The following is a 19616-nucleotide window of genomic DNA, read 5'->3' on the forward strand; positions in this document are numbered from 1 at the left end:
TGATCACACTGATAATGTTTAATAACCGTGTTCCTTTATTGAGGGCTTATTTTGCGTCAGGCATGCTTTTTGTGCATTTTCTCATTTAGTCCTCACAGCAACCCTGTTAGGTGAGTGTGGTTCTAGAGTCAATGAAAGAAAAGGGCCTCACATTCAGTGTCACTGCTTCATTCAAGTACGAATTAGTTTACCCCAGCAGCACTTACGTTCTTCTGTCTGCTGGGGATTGTGCTTGGCCCTAGAAATGAAAAGATGGCAAGAACACAGAACTAGCACGCTGGCAATACTGGAAGAGTGGGGTGAGAGAGTACATGGCAAATACCAATGTGAAGAGCATAGTGTGGCTTGGTACTGTTCGCTCTCCCGGGTGGTAGAGGAGTAGCAGGAAGTGGGGCAGCCTCAGGGCTGGAAGATGCAGAATCCAGTGTGGCATGGTGAGGGGTCTTACACTTCCCATTAGGCCCCACGCTGTTATCTGACGTGTCGGGGGCACTATTTTTGCTCTACTCCCTTTTGTCTCTGTTTATATTTTTGTATCTCAGTGTCAGAGAGAAAAATAGTATCATCATACATTTGGAAAAGATTTTTAAAAAGCACGAATTAAAAGTAAATGGTTTACTACATTTTTCTGAGATTTTCTGTGCACATATAAATATATATGCACATTTTACATTATTAAGATTGCATTCTGCATAGCTTTATATCACGATTTTTCCATTTTTATTTATTTGTGGAACACACATATTGAATACTTGTGGAGCACAGGCACTGCGCTCGTTGTCTGGGATTCAGCTGTGAATAAGATAGGCACTGTCTCTGCACTTATGGAAATTCACACTTAGGCCTTGTTGTGAACGTCTGTGTGCATCACCAGAGAATGGTTGGAAAATATAGCTTGCATGGACATCATTCAGATAGGCTGGGGAGGAGCCTCTGACTGGTTTTACAGAGGGTAGAATGGGCAGATTTGCCCTGGGGACTCTGGAAAGGTAGATTGGAGGCAATTAAACCTGGAGACAGAGCCACATGGTAGTTATTGTATTCTTACGGGAAAATGACAAAGCCTTGAATTAAGGTAATGGCTTTAGAGATTACAAAGAAAAACCTGATATGAGAATATCACTAAAGTGTAAACACCAGCAGGAGTAAGCAGCCACTTGGGGTGGGAGGTGATGGAGAAGGAGGAAAAGGTGGTGGTCCCTCTTTATTTTGTCATAGTTGGGATGTTCCTTTGTTTCAGCTGTTTCATGGAGAGTCTCAGTGCCTGCCTTCTCTCAGTGCTGTCTCTAAATTGGCCTTATGTTTAGAAATTTTTACTTCTCCGTGCCTTGTTTTCCTTCTTGAGGCCCCAGTGTGCTTGTATGTTTTTCCCCTTCTTTCCTTTTAAAATCCTTTGTTTCCCCTGTTTTTTTAGGATTTTTTTCCCCTTTGATTCAGGACACAGTATCTGTCATTTTCTACTTCTTGGCTCTCGTTGAACCTTTTTGGTTTGTTTGTTTGAAGAATTTATTGTTGTAAAGAGAGATTGGTCAAGCAACATTCGCAGATATGATTAACTTATAGAAATTTAAGAAATATTACATTTTTAATAGACTGATTCTTAGATGTTAGTCCGGCTTTTTAAAATATTCCAAAATGTGGGTGAATTCATCCATTCACCTATTCCTTAGCCCCATACTTTGAAGCCTCCAGGCACAGGGGTAAAAGAGTAGAATTTTGGAGAACTCCTTTTCTTAATTGGTTATCTTACATCTGGAGGGCAGTCGGTATTGAATGACTCTTTTTTTTTTTTTTTAATTTTTCTTGGAGTTTAGTTGATTTACAATGTTGTATTAGTTTCTGCTGTACCGCAAAGTGAATCAGTTATACATATATCCACTCTTTGTTAGGTTCTATTCCTATATAGGTCATTACTGAGTACTGAATAGAATTCTCTGTGCTATATAGTAGGTTCTTATTAGTTATCTATTTTATATATAGTATATAAATAGTATATATAGTGTGTATATGTCAATCCCAATCTCCCAATTTATCCCCTCCCTTCCCCCTTGGTAACCATAAGTTTGTTTTCTACATCTGTGATTCTATTTCTGCTTTGTAAACAGGTTCATTTGTACCATTTTTTTTAGATTCCGCCTATAACCAATATTGTATGACATTTGTCTTTCTCTGTCTGACTTACTTCACTCGGTATGACAATCTCTAGGTCCATCCATTGAATGACTCATATTTATATGAGGAGGGGAGTCTTCCATCATTCATTTGTTCATTCATTCAACAAATGTAATGGAACACCTGTTATGTACCAGGCACTGGGAATAGAGAAACTTACAAAACAGACAGAATCCTGACTTCATGTATAACAGTAACAACAAAACATAAGTAAAATCTTGGGGCGGGGGGTGGGAAGGGGTTGGCGGATGGATAACCAGTAAATGCTAACAGGAAAATAAAAGGAAGGAAGACACCTATAAATTTGTGGGGAGGGTTGAAATTGCTTGTGGGGCAAAGGACGTTCTGGACATTTTCTTTCACCTCACTCTGACATTCCTTGCACAACAATTACAGTGTCAAACTCTGCTTAAGGGCATGATGGTCATTAACTTAAGGCCTGGCTGACCCGCCAAGTACTTAAATACTGGATTTCTAATCCTCTAAATCCCTGCAAGTGTAAACTTTGAAGAGAAGCTTTGTATGGAGAGAGGGTGGAGGGAATTTCACAAGGCACTGAACTGCTAATATGACCAAGAGGGTACAAGGCCTCATTGTGAAAGGTAGAACCCACATTTCTCTTTCCTCCAAACATACTGCTGTTGAAATTGTCCTTCTGAATGTCTTAATAATGAAAATGGCTTCCCAGTGCCAAGTTAGTATTCAAAGTTGACACCTAGACACGCAGGAACAATACGGCAGCGTTGACAAGCTGGAGTGTCAAATGGTTCAAAAAGTCTTTTTTGAAAAAAGATCTCTGATAAAGCTCTACTTACTTTCCAAGGATAGTATTTCAGCATGTACAAAACAGAGGCCCAGATCAAACCGTCTGCCTGAAGCTAAGATGGCAGCATTCGGAGACAGCTACCAATTCATTTGTTGGTTACCTTTGGGATCAGGGAACATTTCCCATAAGATCTTTCTCTTAGAAAGTGAATCTCCTAACAACGAAAGTCCTCTTGAGTGACATCATAGTCAGTCTGGTGATAAACATCTGATTTCCTTTTTTTTACGTTTCCAAAACTTCTAATGAGCCAAAGTCCACAACGTCTGGCTTTGTCCTCATGGCCACATCCTGGAGAAACCCTGTGGGTATATCAGCTTGGCCATACCTGAAGCTGAAACTAGCAGGATGTTGAAGGAGTTTGTCACTGAGACCAGCCTCCTTCTTGCTGCTGACCCCACTGCCAAGGGAAATTCACCCTCTTGCTCTTCAATCTTCTAAAGAAACTTTCCACAAGAATTTTCCTGCCTGTGCTGTTGCTGGAATAATCGTGGTAACCTCTAGCTGTGAATTAAGAGAGAAAAAATAAAAAATAAATGTATGCTAGCATCTCTGATTTTTCACATCATCTCTTCAAATATTAAAAACCAAAGGAAAGAAAAGAAAAAGAGTCTCTCTTAAGTCAGGTTTTCTTTAGTTTTCAACCTTTGCATTCTTTCCTTTTCTTAGCCGTGTTTAGTTGAATTCTGCCTGGGGATTCACTAGGGCCAGGAAATATATAACTGGGGTGATCGTATGTCCCATTTTATGGAACATTCCTTGTTTATGCCTGTGGTCCTAGCATACTTATTAATAACCCCCCCATTTCTGGTCTGTAAGTTAATTTACATGGTCAGCCTATAGATCAGGAGCTCTGATACGTCTATCTCACTGTCCACATCATATTTAACTCTAATAATGGCTCTTTTATGCATTCCTGTACCCAAGCTCAGTCTTTATAATATGTTTTGGCAGATTTGTCTATTTAGAATGAGAGCCCTGGTCTGCCCTTGTTGGTGCATTCCCAAGATTGAGAATCCTGTCTTTCGGGTCCATCTCAATGGCTGATGGGGCCCCGAGACATTCTGACCCATTTACCTGGTGCTCTCTTGGTGCCCATTGCCTGAATCTCCACCAGCTACTTCCTTTGGATTCACTCTGTGGCCACATCCAACTACCTTTTAGAGTTGTTGTGAGATTAAGTGACAGAATGTATGTGGGGTCCCTGATGTGTTACGTCTGATCCCACCACACACACATACCACATTATCTCTGTCACCTGTCCCCACAGCCCATCTGCCGGTCCGGGTGTCCCCATCTGTACCTGGCTCTGGTGCACACAATACATGCACTCAGAGGAAGAAGGGTCTGTTTCTGTATCTCAGCCCTTCCCAGGCTGCTCCATCCTGTTCTTATGCTGTAGGGTTCCCATGTGGTTGTGTTCAGAAACAGGACACCAGGAAAATGCCAGTGTAGATGGGAAGTAATGGGGCAAGTAGGATCTACCCAAGCGGTGATGAGAACAGCAATCACAGAGAGAACTGCAGTGCCCTCTAGCCATGCAGCCTCCACCTCATGCCCTACTCCAGGCAGATTTCCTTGTCTGTTTCTACCCTGTTTATAGTGACTTTTAGGCCCACCCTCTATCTCAGAATGTTCTAAGATCAATGGGTGCCCTAGAAGACACTTTCTAACATTAAACTCTATTGAAGTTTAGTCTCTTCCCTGGAGCTAAAAAGAAAGATGTTGATGTGTGTCCTGCTAAGGGAAGGAATATACCCACTAGTGTTCTCTGTAAGAAGTTATAGTTTTTAGACGGAGGAGTAGGTGTTTCACAGTGTAGTGGACATTTGTCATGTGTTTTGGGTTTCCAGTAACTGTTAAACACATTTGCTACCTTTGGGGAACTTCTAGTCATGGGAGGCTCCCCTCCCCAGGAAGAGTCCATAAAACTTTCTTCCTCTGCTTTATTTGCAGCTAGGGCACAGGCATATGACCTAGATTCCACAGATCATACTGATTCAGAAGTGAGCAACTAGAGGAAGAGGGTGCCATGCAGAACCCATTTTTTTTCTGGGGAGGACGGTGGCAGAAAAGACCTCCATCCTTGGGAGATAGTGGAGTTTGCTGAGTCCTATACTTGACACAGAAACAGGATCACTGCTGGCCCCAGGAACAGTTGCATTCAAGTTGAATTCCTTGGAGCTTTGCAGATTACAGGACCTAGTGCTCAGTGGTAGCTGGCAGCAGTGTCCTCATCACGCCTGTTCTATGTAGGATCTGAGTTTCTGGAAGCTTAGGCTCGATCTGGTTTCTCTAGACTACTGTTTCTGTAGCCTACTGAGTAATTCTGCAAGCTACCCAACATCCCTTGAATAAATGATTTCATGTTTAGCCAGCATCGACTTCTGAATCTTGTGACTGAGAATCTGGATTAATATACATGGTCAAATACATTTAAGAAATCCAGCTTCGGGCTTCCCTGGTGGCGCAGTGGTTGAGAGTCCGCCTGCCGATGCAGGGGACGCGGGTTCGTGCCCCGGTCCGGGAAGATCCCACATGCCGCGGAGCGGCTGTGCCCGTGAGCCATGGCCGCTGAGCCTGCGCGTCCGGAGCCTGTGCTCCGCAAAGGGAGAGGCCGCAGCAGTGAGAGGCCCATGTACCGCAAAAACAAACAAACAAACAAAAGAAATCCAGCTTCACTGTCCCCCTTGCTGTAGGACTTCTCAGGCCTTTGATATCCTATGTACATTCTGAATCTCCAGTAATAAAAATGGATATGTTTCTTGCTGTTTGCTGTACGTTAACTTTGTGTACAGATTTTTACGTGTATGAACTCATTCAGTCCTTAGCATGATCCTATAGAATAGGTTATTATTATTGTTACCATTTAAAAACAAGTTGAGACTTAGGGGATTTCCCTAAAGCCATAGAGTTACTACCTTATTTCTTTGATTCTAACTTATGCTTTTTGTTCCTTCCTACGTTAACATTTCAGAATCAAGGTAGGTCCTCTAGTCAGTGTGTATCTCTAAAATGATGGTGTGTCATACATATAATAGTTTTTTTCACCATCTCCTCCAAAAGGGGACTAAACCATGCAGCAGTTTGTAAATGTTTTTGGCCACATAGAACACTTAACAAACTAATAGAACACGCTTAGGAAATACTGACCTAGAATTATCTTTTAAAGGGCAAGTTTTCTGTCTTCCATTGTTTAGTGAGCTTTTCCCATTATTATTATTAGTTTTAAATAGCTAAGAAAGCTAAAATATGCAGCAGTTAAGTAGCTAGTTTTCTATAAGCTGCTTGAAAGGTAGGATCACACATCATTTCTTCTTATAAGCTTTTAGAAGATATATATAATGCATTTATACAAACTGGGAATGCATAGATAATTGCACTTGAGTATGGGTAGACAGTTATTCTAAGTCCTTTTTAAATCATTTAAAAAAAATTTTTAAGTTGGGTAGTAGGCCATTTCTGGTTATTCCCAATTTTTAAATGTCAATCCATGAAAAAATTCTTAATAGTCACTGGTGCATTCATTGATTCAACACAACTTGTATTGAATGACTATTCAGGTCTGTGCTGTGAACAATGTGTATTAAGCCTTTTCTGGATTCAGAGCATACTGTTAGGTGCCTGTTCCTCTTAAAATGCCAGAATTCCCTAAGGGAAGTAGATAGGCCACGTTTTAGGCATCCATCTCCAAAGACTTTAGATGGGGTTGTAGGATGTGCCTCCCCTGACTTAACTGGGACACAGCACATTTAACCTTATTTTTTTAGCCGATCTGTTTAGAGCTAGTTGTACTTAGGAACGTAAAAGGAAGGGCCCAATCTGAAATTGCAAAACCAGAGCAAAGTTAGAAGGTATCGTTAAAGGAAATGATGGCAATGGTTAATAGTCATGATCGTTTCATATAATGACCACTAGTGTTAGTACAATTGTTTGAATCATCGTTTTTGACAGATTCTTAATGCCCTGCATGAAAAATGGAATCATTTCTTGAAATTGAGAGTAGCTTAAGTTCAAGAGTCTCAAATTCAAGCAACTCACCTGCTTAGGAATCAGTATAAATTAAGAATAACCTTTTAATTTTTATCTTTAGCTAATTGGTTCTCCAGAGGTTTTCTAGGGCTATGCTAATACTTTGCTAAATAATATGAGATCCAATTATGACTAAGACATTGTAGGAAAATAGAAAGAGACCCTCAGAGGCTATAACCACAGCTTGGTGTGCAGGAGGCAGGAGTTGCATTTGTCATCCTCGCCTGCGTGGTTCACATTTTCATTACCTACAGCGCAGGTCCTTCCTGTTTCGTGCTTAGACAATTTTAAATAGTCTCCAGACCTCGCTCGTGGTAGTCTGTACAGCATGGTGCTAAAAACTCAACCTACCCAAGGAATCACTTTGATTTCATTACAGTCTAGTTCAAGAATCTTCTGTAAGCTCTACTTCTTGATTCAGATTTAGACACATAAGAATGTAAATTGATACAGTCACTATGGAGAACAGTATGGAGGTTCCTTAAAAAACTAAAAATAGAACTACCATATGACCCAGCAATCCCACTACTGGGCATATACCCAGAGAAAACCATAATTCAAAAGGAGACATGCACCACAATGTTCATTGCAGCTCTATTTACAGTAGCCAGGACATGGAAGCTACCTAAGTGTCCATCAACAGATGAATGGATAAAGAAAATGTGGCACATATATACAATGGAATATTACTCAGCCATAGAAAGAAACGAAATTGAACTATTTGTAGTGAGGTAGATGGACCTAGAATCTGTCATACAGAATGAAGCAAGTCAGAGAGAGGAAAAACAAATACCATATGGTGACACATATGGAATCTAAAAAAAAAATGGTACTGATGAACCTAGGGGTAGGACAGGAATAAAGACACAGATGTAGAGAATGGACTTGAGGACACAGGGAGGAGGAAGGGTAAGCTGGGACAAAGTGAGAGAGTAGCGTTGACATATATACGCTACGAATTGTAAAATAGATACCTAGTGGGAAGCAGCTGCATAGCACGGGGAGATCGGCTTGGTGCTTTGTGACCACCTAGAGGGGTGGGATAGGGAGGGTGGGAGGGAGATGCAAGAGGGAGGAGATATGGGGACATATGTATATGTATAACTGATTCACTTTGTTATACAGCAGACACTAACACACCATTGTAAAGCAATTATACTCCAATAGAGATGTTTAAAAAAACAAAACAAAACAAATTTAGGCACCTGAAAACAGGAGTTAGCAAGCTATTACCTGTGGACCAAATGTGGCCTGCCCTTATTTCATAAAGTGTTATCAGAACACAGCCATGCTCATTGGTGCACATGTTATCTATGGGTGCTTTTCCATTACATCTACAGAGTTGAGTAGTTGCAGCAGAGGCCCAATGGCTTTCAAAGCCTGGACTCTTTACCATCCGATCTGGCCATCTACTCATTAAAGTTTGCCACTGATGCCTTACAATAGCATTAGCTTCTCTTTTGTGCTTGTGGCTTTACATGCAATAGCTCATCCTTGAAACAGTCTTGTAAGTACTTTTATTAGTCCTGTTTTACAGATGAGGGGATTAAAGTTTAAACTGGAGAACATAAATGACTAACTAAAGATCTCATAGTTGGTAGGTGGTAAAGTTGGGATTTCAAGGCAGATGTGCTCAGAGTACACCCAATCACCACACTGCACTATCGTATAGCCTTTTCCAATCTGGCCTAATTATACAATAACTATTTATGATAAACGGTTGACCAGGGATTGAGATAGACAGATAAGATAGATAAGGTAAAATGTAGCCCGGTCTCAAAGTTTAAAGTCTAATGACACATATAGAGACATGTAAATAGGTCTTCCAGGAAATGTAACAAAGTAGAGCAATTCACCTGGAAGTATTGAAGGGACTGAATAATGAAGGGGCCTTTTCTCGCATGTACATTGCCAGCCACTTGCCTTTCCCTCATCTCTGTGCTTTTGTCCTGATATTCCCTTTGTATGGACTGTACAAGGCAGAGGCAGTTGCCATTCTTTGTTCATATTGTTTTGTCCAAACACATCCAGCTCTGGGTGTGAGACAGGAAAGGGAGAAACACCCCTGGATTTAGCAGTAGGGAGTCTTTAGTAATTAATCATCGGTGGGCTCAAAGATGAGACACCTTACTTTCCGAATATCTTCTACCTCACAGAGATTCACGAGAACAAGCCTACAAGGAACCTTTGTTTAGAGACAGGATCAAGACAGAGCTCATCCCTCCTCCAGAAAAGACCGGGTCCAATAAGGCACAGACATATTTTTGTTAAATGATTGTTTTTAGTATTATTTAATTGTGCTTCTTAACAGGGGTGATCTAGAACTATTTTTGGTTGTCATAACTGATCAGGGAGAGGAGGGTGCTACTCACATCAAGTGGGTAGAAGCCAGGGATGGTGCTAAACATCCTGTGTGCACAGCACACAGCCTCCCAACTCCCACCCCTCCAAAGAATGATTTGGCCCAAGATGTCAATAGTACTGAGGCTGCGAAACCCCAGATGTCATGCTTTATGTTAGAATTTTCTAAATCGTCTAAGGAAAAGGCACTACCTGAATAAAAGTTCCTGTTAGTTAGTTGGCAGTTTTAAGAAAAATCAAGTAGGGTGGTCTTTTGAGTTTTGTATGTTTACCAAGTATGCAATTGTATGAAAAAAGTTAGGAGTTAATTCTTGCCAAATGATGACTGTTGTTAGATTGTGGGATTCTGGGTGATTTTATTTTCATGTTTCTGGTTTCCATTTTTTTAAAATTTGATTATATTGCTTTTACAATGACAGAGATAAAATTATAAATAAAGATATAAACAAATAATAAAAAGGAAACTGTTGAGTCTTTGGGTTCAGGCTTCTCTAGTCTATTAAGGATTCTCTGCCCGAGGGTTTGATGCTAAGGGACATGGTTTGATACAAGGCAGAGTTTTGCCTTCTCTGTTCCCCACCCACCTAATACCTTAATCTCTGAATTTTAGCATTTCCAGTACTCATCTCCATGCCTTTTCACATGCAGTTCCTTCTGTCTAGATCCTTCTATGGTCTTCGCCTTAGGAAATTCCAGATTTTCCACATCTTTGTTCTCTTCCTACTCACACCATATAGCCCCTACAGATTTCCTTAAGGGACTTCCTCTCTCCCACCTACATGTCTGGGGCACCAGTTAGATAGCTAACTGTTGGGCCGCCTTACATGATGTGGCTCAACCCTCTCTTCTAATGGATGGGCATTGCTTAGAGAGATGAGGCAGGGTGTGAGTCACTCTGAGTGATTGTGTCTTTCTGGTCCCAGAAAAACAACGCTGTCCTCAGCTGGACCCAGGCTCTAGGATCACCATGGATTTCTGAACCTGAGAAAGGGCCCTGAGAAGCACGGACGGGCACTTTGGCAGAGTATGGCGAGTGTGGGCTTGGATGCCATGTAGATAGGGGTCAGGCTCTTGCCTCAGACCCAAAGCTATGTGGCTTTGGGCCAAACCCTTAATCATGCTGAACTTCCATTTCTCATGTGAAAAGTGGAGATAATACTTTATGGGGTAGTTATAAGAATCAGTGCTAATAAGCGTGAAATGCCTGGAAGATTAGTATGCAGTAAATGACTGGTCTTTCTAAAGAAAATATACATGCATGCAAAAATTGCTCTCAGTTTCAGGGGCTTCCCAGACAATCCTGCCCACTGAAGCATGGACCCTGTTCTAAAGCCAGCCCATGTGCCTTCAATTGCTCAATTCCTCTCTAATGGTATCTTTAGAAAAATGTGTTCGAATTAGGGGATTCCTGGGGAAAAAGTTCTATTCAGCTAGAGCAGGAATTCTTTGTTGGGGTAGAGTGTCAGAACCAGGATGAAGGGACCAGGGAGCCTTTTCTCCTCAGATTTTTGCAAAATGCCTCTGTCGATGGTACATTGCTGTCCACCGATCCCCTTTGAGGATCACTGTGTGTGATGAGAGATGTTGCCCCTGGGAGTGTGTTGCTCTTCTGCATGGTCTGGAAACAGGAACCAAAAGCAGAAAAATTGATGGGCCTAGTTAGAGGAAATTGGAGACTGAAGGGAGGGCGGTATAAGCTCTATTCTGAAGGACAGAAGAAGAGTTCAGAAGGACTTGATGAGTTTCCTGGTGCGTCTAAGAAAGGGAGCCAAAATTAGAGGTAGGGAGAGTCTGAAATCTTTGTAAGATTTCCATGTTTGCACTTTTTTTTTTCTTTTATTTTCTTTTTGGCTGTGTTGGGTCTTCATTTCTGTGCGAGGGCTTTCTCTAGTTGTAGCGAGCAGGGGCCGCTCTTCATCACGGTGCGCGGGCCTCTCACTATCGCGGCCTCTCTTGTTGTGGAGCACAGGCTCCAGACGCGCAGGCTCAGTAGTTGTGGCTCACGGGCCTAGTTGCTCCGCGGCATGTGGGATCTTCCCAGACCAGGGCTCGAACCCGTGTCCCCTGCATTGGCAGGCAGAGTCTCAACCACTGCGCCACCAGGGAAGCCCCCATGTTTGCACTTTTAAAAAATCCTGTTCTAGCTCCCCATCATAATTATTTCTGTAAAAACCTTTTAAGGAAAAAAGGCCTATCTTTCAGAATTTCAAAGACGGGAGGATGCTTCTGAGGTTCTATCCTATCTTGAACTTAACCTGCAGCAGAGGTGAGCTGTATGGAAAAGTGTAGGTGAAGGAGGATGGAAAAAGCAAGTAGAATCCTGGTGCGTTTGGGAATGAAAATATTGCCTGGGTGCAGTGGAGTTCAGATCATGATGGAATATGGTCTCTGGTCTTCACTAGTAGACCACAGTTCCCATTCCCAGTCTCAGGGAATGATTAAATACAATCAGACTCTTCTTCTGGAGTCAGATTTCTTCCTGGATCTCTACCTGCAGCCGTGTCTTCCTTCCCAAACTTCAGACTTCCATGTCCCTCTGGATCTCTCCCTGGATCTCACCTAGATAACTTCAAATCCAATATGTTGGAAACTGAATTTATTAGCTCTTCTGCAAATCAGATCATCTGGTTAGGAGAACTTACATCCACCCAGACATCCAAGCCATATACCCATAGAAACAGGTTACTCATCCTTCAGAAACCCCAAGTTCCTGAGCACAGAAACCCCCATAGTGAGGCTCTTCTCTGTCTCTCCAGGTCTATCCCTGGCTACTTTGTCCCTCCATTCATCACCTAGTGATACCAAACTGCATCAAGTTCACATCTCGGAATTCCCCCTTCCTGGAACATGCTTCCTACACTTATTCACCTGTCTTTCACTCTTCCTTCAGAACTAGGCTCAAGCATCATCTGTTACTGGCTCTCAGGTAGTCTCTCCTATCTCTTGCCACATATGTTAAACTTCTTTCTTTATGGACCTGGTCCCTGCACTGCACTGTGAAATCCTCCTGGTTACCCACCAGCACGTTGGCTTGTACATGGTGGGTGATCACGTGATCAGTGTTTATTGGATGGAACAGAATGGTTTGCAGCACTGCTTTTCAAGCACTTATTCAGAAGATCCCTTTACCGTATTATACTTTTCCCTGCCCCTTGTGGAGTATTTCTGTCCTTAGAGAACTGTGAAGAAGCAGAAAACTTAATTTACGGCTGTATTTCCCAGGAGGACTCCACATTATGTAACTCCTTTTATCCAGAAAGCTCTCTAGACACTTTGCACGGCAGGGAGATTACAGTGCCCCACAGTGTGAAGCGGGAAGTAGAGAAGAAAAATGAAGATGAGGGAAGCAGTCCCCCTTAGTGCCTTGGGCCCAAACTGGGAACTGCAGGATTCTTTGCGTGGTGATTCCACATAGCATGCTGCAAGAGTCTGTCATCAGCCTGTAGATTTTATTAGCCAGCACATTCCTCCTTCACACCCGAGAACCGGAAGTTAGTGGTTTCCTCCTCATTGAATCCTCATCATCTTGTTTTACGCGCACCTCTTGTTTCAGCTACTGTCATTTGAGCTGTGCACAATATCATATTTGTCCTTTTTTAAAACTAATAAACAGAGTTCCAGAGAGGCTTTTCAATGATTTTCATTGCAGAAATGAGGCCTAAACTTCCGATCTGGTCTAGAACTCTATACAATGACGTGATTCTTGAACAGAGCTGTACATCAGGAACACCTGAGGAGCTTCTTACAATGCACTGCAGATGCCTCGGCCCTACTCTCGGAGATGTCTGGAGGGGCATAGATCGTATGTTTTTGCAAAACAGTCCTTTGGTGATTTTGATGTGCACGCTGGTTAAGATGCATTGTGTTAGACTTTGTTCACTCGCTCACTCATTCATTCATTTATTCATTCCTGGTGTATTCCTTGAATACCTACTGTGTATTCAGGTAGGCACTTTGCTAAGCACTGAGGCACTGGCGATAAAGGGCACAGTTTCTTCTCATTAAGAAGTTCTCAGTCTCCTGGAAGAAAACCCATAAAAATGAATAATTACAATACAGTAGGAAGTTCCATTAAAACTGGTGGATTCGCCATATGACCCAGCAATCCCACTACTGGGCATATACCCTGAGAAAATCATAATTCAAAAAGAGTCATGTACCACAATGTTCATTGCAGCACTATTTACAATAGCCAGGACATGGAAGCAACCTAAGTGTCTGTCGACAGATGAACGGATAAAGAAGATGTGGCACGTATATACAATGGAATATTAGTCATAAAAAGAAACAAAATTGAGTTATTTGTAGTGAGGTGGATGGACTTAGAGTCTGTCATACAGAGTGAAATAAGTCAGAAAGAGAGAGACAAATACCGTATGCTAACACATGTATATGGAATCTAAAAAAAAAAAAAATGGTACTGAAGAACCTAGGGACAGGACAGAAATAAAGTCGCAGATGTAGAGAATGGACTTAAGGACACAGGGAGGGGGAAGGGTAAGCTGGGACGAAGTGAGAGAGTGGCATGTACATATATACACTACCAAATGTAAAATAGATAACTAGTGGGAAGCAGCCTCATAGCACAGGGAGATCAGCTCGGTGCTTTGTGGCCACCTAGAGGGGTGGGATAGGGAGGGTGGGAGGGAGACGCAAGAGGGAGGGCATATGGGGATATATGTATACATATAGCTGATTCACTTTGTTATACAACAGCAACTAACACAGCAACGTAAAGCAGTTATACTCCAATAAAGATGTTAAAAAAACCAACTGGTGGATTCTATAAGAGCTGTGAGAGCACTTGAAGGAGAAGGTGTTACCTCTACCTGAGAGTGAGGCAACTTCCTTGATATTTGATCTGAGTCACCCAGGCTAAGAGAGTCCCCGAAGGAAGATCCCAGGGGACCACTGGGAGGAGCTCCTTTTTAACAGGTTTGTGCAGAGGTGCATATGGAAGCCACCTTCAGGAATCGGTGGGTGTCTTAAAAAGCAAGGACAAGGCTTTTCATCTTTTTAAAACTTTTTCTTTTTAAGGTAGAGTTTATTAATTAATTTATTTATTTTTGCTGTGTTGGGTCTTCATTTCTGTGCGAGGGCTTTCTCTAGTTGCGGCAAGCAGGGGCCACTCTTCATTGTGGTGCGCGGGCCGCTCACTATCGCAGCCTCTCTTGTTGCAGAGCACAGGCTCCAGACACGCAGGCTCAGTAGTTGTGGCTCACGGGCCCAGTTGCTCCGCGGCATGTGGGATCCTCCCAGACCAGGGCTCGAACCCGTGTCCCCTGCATTAACAGGCAGAGTCTCAACCACTGCGTCACCAGGGAAGCCCGATGAGCTGAGTAGTTGCAACTACTCAGAGTTGAGTAGTTGCAACAGAGGCCTGATGGCTTTCAAAGCCTGAACTCTTTACTTTTACTTTTTTATTGAAATATAGTTGATTTACAGTGTTGTACTATTTACAATAGCCAAGGCATGGAAGCAACCTAAGTGTCCATCAACGGATGAATGGATAAAGAAGATGTGGTATATATATGCAATGGAATATCACTCAGCCATAAAAAGAATGAAATAATGCCATTTGCAGCAACATGGATGGACCTAAAGATGATCATACTAAGTGAAGTGAGCCAAACAGAGAAAAACAAATATCATCTTTATCCTAAGATATCTAAGTAAGAACATGTCACTATTGCGGTTACCTAGCTTTATTAGTCATCAGAAAATTGTCAATACAAGACCACAGAGACTTACTATTATGAATAATAGTAAAAATGTATATTTATGAAATACATTCTTACTCTTCTTACCAGGCCTTGTTTTAAGTGCTTTACTGAATCATTTCACTTACTTTCCCCAAACCATTGTGAACTAGGTGCTGTTATTATGTCCATTTTACGAATTAAGGAGCTGAGGCTTAGAGAAGTTAAATAATTTATGCAAGACCGTATGGTTAGCAAGTGGCAGAGCCAGAATTAGAACCCAGATCCCTCTGTTCCTGTTATTTTTTCACTTCCATATGTCTACATAATAGTCTAATATTGCTATTCCTTGATGTGATACTTTTAGACATACCCACTGATAACCCACTATACTAAATGAGGATTTACCTTTCTTACTTGACTGCTAACTCCCATCCCATTTTACCAGTAGATTTCTATCACTTCCTGTAGCTGAATTATAACAAAAATCATAGTACGTATTATGAGATAGGAAAACATTATTCACTCACATAATTTGCCATCTTTCTTCCTTAGGGTTTTTGGGGAAATGTCCACCATATTATTTATTCTATCAAGACTACTTTTGTCCTGGTGGCCTCCATTCCAGAGTCCTCTATTTTCTTCATCCAATTTGACTGCCCTGGAGCCCCAACCCAGCTGTAATCCTGGGACTTTTCTTTGTCATTCTCCTGAGTAAGATAGCTTGCTGCCTGGGTCCCAGTTTTATATTCTTGTTTTACTGGAACATAACTTCCTGCAGCTGCTTAGGAAGAGCTGAATGGGCATTTCTGAGTCCTTGATATCTTCAAGAATGTGTATTTAACCCTCACACAATTTTAACTGTTTATATGGGTATAGAATTCTAGGTTGAAAATGATTTCCCCTATGCCTTGAAGGCATTGCTCCATTGTAGTATGGCATTTAGCACTGTGCTTTAGACATTTCAGACCATTCTGGTTCTTAAAGCTTTGTACGTATGCTGTTTTATTTTTTAAGGCAGTTTTGGGGATTATCTCTTTACTCCTGGTTATTTCTTTGGTAGTTTTCCCCCCTTCCTATTTGTTGTTGTTGTTGCTGTTCTTTCTTTATGGAACTCCTAGTTTGATGTAACTTTTTGAATTGAGTCTGTGAAACTACTACACTTTTTTTCTCATATTTTCAGCAGTTTGTAAGTTTTATTTTAGCCTTTATATATTTTGACTTAATTCCTATTCTTTTATTATAATTTTTTATTTCAGCAATCATAGTTTGAATTTGGAAGAGATTTCCTATTTGCTGATTGTTCTTTTTTGTAGCATCCTATTCTTAGTTAAGAATGTAATAGCTTCCTGTATTTGTGGAGATACCAATTAGTTTCTTAACTTTTTTTTGGTTTGTTTCTCACATTACCTATTTCAGTAGTTATTTTTCAGCCCATTTTGTTCTTTTCTTTTATGTTGATTGTTCCCCTTAAACATCTGATGATTCTTGGAAGAACATTCATGTTTAGAAACAAGACCATCAAAAGCAGATACCAAGCTCTGTGTGTATAAGTAGGCTTGTTGATTAGAGGCTACGTTGATTACTGACTAGTGGGTTTCACTTTAGGTTAGTAGTCACTGGGGACTCCTAGATGTCAGCTCTCAGAGGTCTTTTCTCAAAAGAACTCTTTTCTCTGCTAAGGGTGAAGATGCAAGAGTTCTGTGAGGGGAAAAGTAATAGCCCAGCTGCCATATTGACAGACTGTTAATTAATTCCTTTTTCAATCCCATACCACCCACATGGGGAAATTAGTTGGTATGTCTTTAGTCTCAAGTCTTTTCTCTTTGGTTTATTCAGAAGTTAAACCAGTATTTGAATTGGGGTGTCGATGACTAGCTGCTGGTATTCTACATGGAAGTATGGGGAAGGGATGTGGTTGACATTTCCCATTCTGACATTCAACTAGTCCTCCTGATTTCAACCACTCCCAATATTTGAGTCTTGGGACTCTTTTGGATTCTGTGGGAATTATTGAGTTCTCTGATTGTTCATATCTCCCTCTACAAACCCTATAGACCATGCTATGTACCTCCTAGTAAATCTACTACTCTCCGTTACTTTCAGATTTCTAAAAATGTGTTGAAATCTCTCGAATGCTTGTGTACATTCCTCATTCTTTTAATTCCTGAGATTCTATTTGAAATATTTTGCTTCTTTGAAATCATTTTTTCAGAATTTTGGTAAAGAAAATAAATAAATATATTCCCTCAGTCTGCTGTCTTTAACTGGAAGGTGCCCATGGTCTTTGACCTTTTGCTAATTGTTTATTTCTGACTCAATCTTAGTCATTATATAATTTAATTCATGACAGTTTCTTTTAAAATTAAGGTTATTTTATCTTCATTTTAAATGTGGAAACTGAAGTACAGCAGGATTTAAGTCACTTACCCAAAGGAGTACCAGAGCTAGGATTTAAACTCAGGTCTGATGGATTCTGGATCTAGCTGGTGCTTTCTATCCCAGCTTTCTCCTTCTAAAAGAAAAATCATGGCAAAGCCTCTGTCTCCTCTCTCAAAACCATTGTCAGAACCTTCTGGAAGGGGTTGCTTCCTTGTTTCAGGAGGGGTTTTGTTAATGAGACACGTTTGCTTTCTCCCTTCTTGTGCTTCTTCATTTTCTTCAGTGTTGATTTTGCTTGTCCCTGTTCGGTGGTCCTTCACCTTCTTTGACGTCTCTTGTGTGCCATCTCTGAAGCACCCTTAGATTTGTGGGCAGCAGCCCTGCCTTTCCAAGGCCTTGTTTCACCTCTGTCTGCTTCACTGACTAGTGAGGTATTGATTTCTTGGGAGAGCTTGCTGGGATTGGCGGGTGGGAATCAATAGCCCATTAGACATAAGTGGAAAGTAGCAGCAGCCACTCAGCACCCTGCTCACTGACCTATCGTGCTGGGGTGCTGGTCAGAGATGAGGTTAGCCTGACGTGTCCAGGGGTATTCCGAAGTGATTAGATTGTTCTAGGAACACTGTAGCAAAGCCACTGACAGAAAAATCAAGAGCTTTAAATCCGTGTCCTTGAACTAAATGAAGAGGAATCATTTCTGAGAATAAATTTGCCTGTCACAGGTTGCTTCAGGGGAAGGAAGTTCTGTTGAGAACTTTTCTAATTCTTGGGTCACTTTGAATTTTCTAGTGTAGGCACAATCTTTGTGAATCGTAAGGCAAGTCATTTAGCTTTCATGTTCTTCAGGGTTTCCAAAATGAAAGAGAAGGTGGGTGTCAGTAGTGGATGCCTAGCATTACCTATACAGTGTGTTTCTGAAACATTGTGTGTAAATCCCATTTTTAAATGCAACCTCAAGGGGCTCATTATGGCAGCTCTCCCTGGGTGAGTCCCTTTGAAGAGGAAGAGTTCCTTTGGAAAGAGAATTATCACTGTCTGTTTTATCTGGTTATAAGTGTAGTTCTTATGTTTCAAATTTTTGTAAAGAAGGACATACACAAGCAGTAAATTCAAATTAGCAAAATCTGAAGAGGTCTTGTGTTACCACTGTCATAGAAACCCATACTCAGTTCCCCAATTATCATGTCATTATGTCTTCTACATTGCATGGAAACACAAGAAAATTAGATTTGGAGAGTACTTCCAAATCATCTTGTCTAACTCCATATTTTATTGTTTCATTTATTCATTCTTTAAAGAATCACTGAGTAACTCTCCTCCATGTGACAGACACTGTGTTAGGCAGAAGGGCTCTACCTGGACAAAAAAAGATAAAATCCCTGCCTTCTTGGAGCCTGCATTGTAGTGGTGGACACAAGTAATAGAAAGATAAGTAAGTGCGATGTATAGTTTGTCTGGTGGAGCTAAGTGCTAGGGAGATCATTAATGCAGGGAAGGAGTCTAGAGCTTAAGTGGCATAAATGCATCGGATCGTAGGGAGGAATTCACAGAGAGGAGAGCAATTTTAGACAGGTGACCAGGGAAGGTTTCACTCAGGTATTTTTAAAATTAAAGATTAGAAAGAGGGACAGTATTGAGTCATATAGATTCCTGGGAGGGGAATGGCCCAGGAAGAGGGTAGAGCACAGGTAGAGGCACTGTGGCTGTGCTTTACTAGGAAGACAGAGATGAGGTAAGATGTGATGGGGTCCTGTTCAGTCTTTAGAACATTGTAACAACTTTGGGTTTTGCTCTGAATGAGAAGGGAAGACGTTGGGTGTGATCAGAGATATGATTTGATTTAAACAGTCATTCTGGTGGCTATATTGAGCTTGGATTATAGTGGGAAAGGTTGGAAGCAGGAGATTAGCTAGGACTCTATTGCATATCTAGAGAAGAAAAATCATGGGAAGTAGTCAAACCCTGTATGTAATTTTGAACATATAGCAGACAGGGTTAACTGACAATTTGGAAGAAGATTATGAAAGAAAGAGAAGATTTGGGAATGGCTCCACAGTTTTTGTCCTGAGCAACTGGAAAAGTTGAGTTGCCACTTTCTGAGCTAGGGGTCCTGAGATGTGGATGGGTCCATGGGGAGAATGATCAAG

General features: G+C 41.3%; 1 protein-coding gene across 1 annotated transcript in view; it reads left to right on the top strand.

The window, feature by feature from the left end:
• RAB38 (RAB38, member RAS oncogene family) overlaps positions 1 to 19616 on the top strand; it is a 68957-nt gene that overhangs the window by 23784 nt on the left and 25557 nt on the right. The window lies entirely within an intron of this gene.

This window comes from Phocoena phocoena, chromosome 8 (assembly GCF_963924675.1).
Source record: "Phocoena phocoena chromosome 8, mPhoPho1.1, whole genome shotgun sequence".
Classification (NCBI taxonomy): domain Eukaryota; kingdom Metazoa; phylum Chordata; class Mammalia; order Artiodactyla; family Phocoenidae; genus Phocoena; species Phocoena phocoena.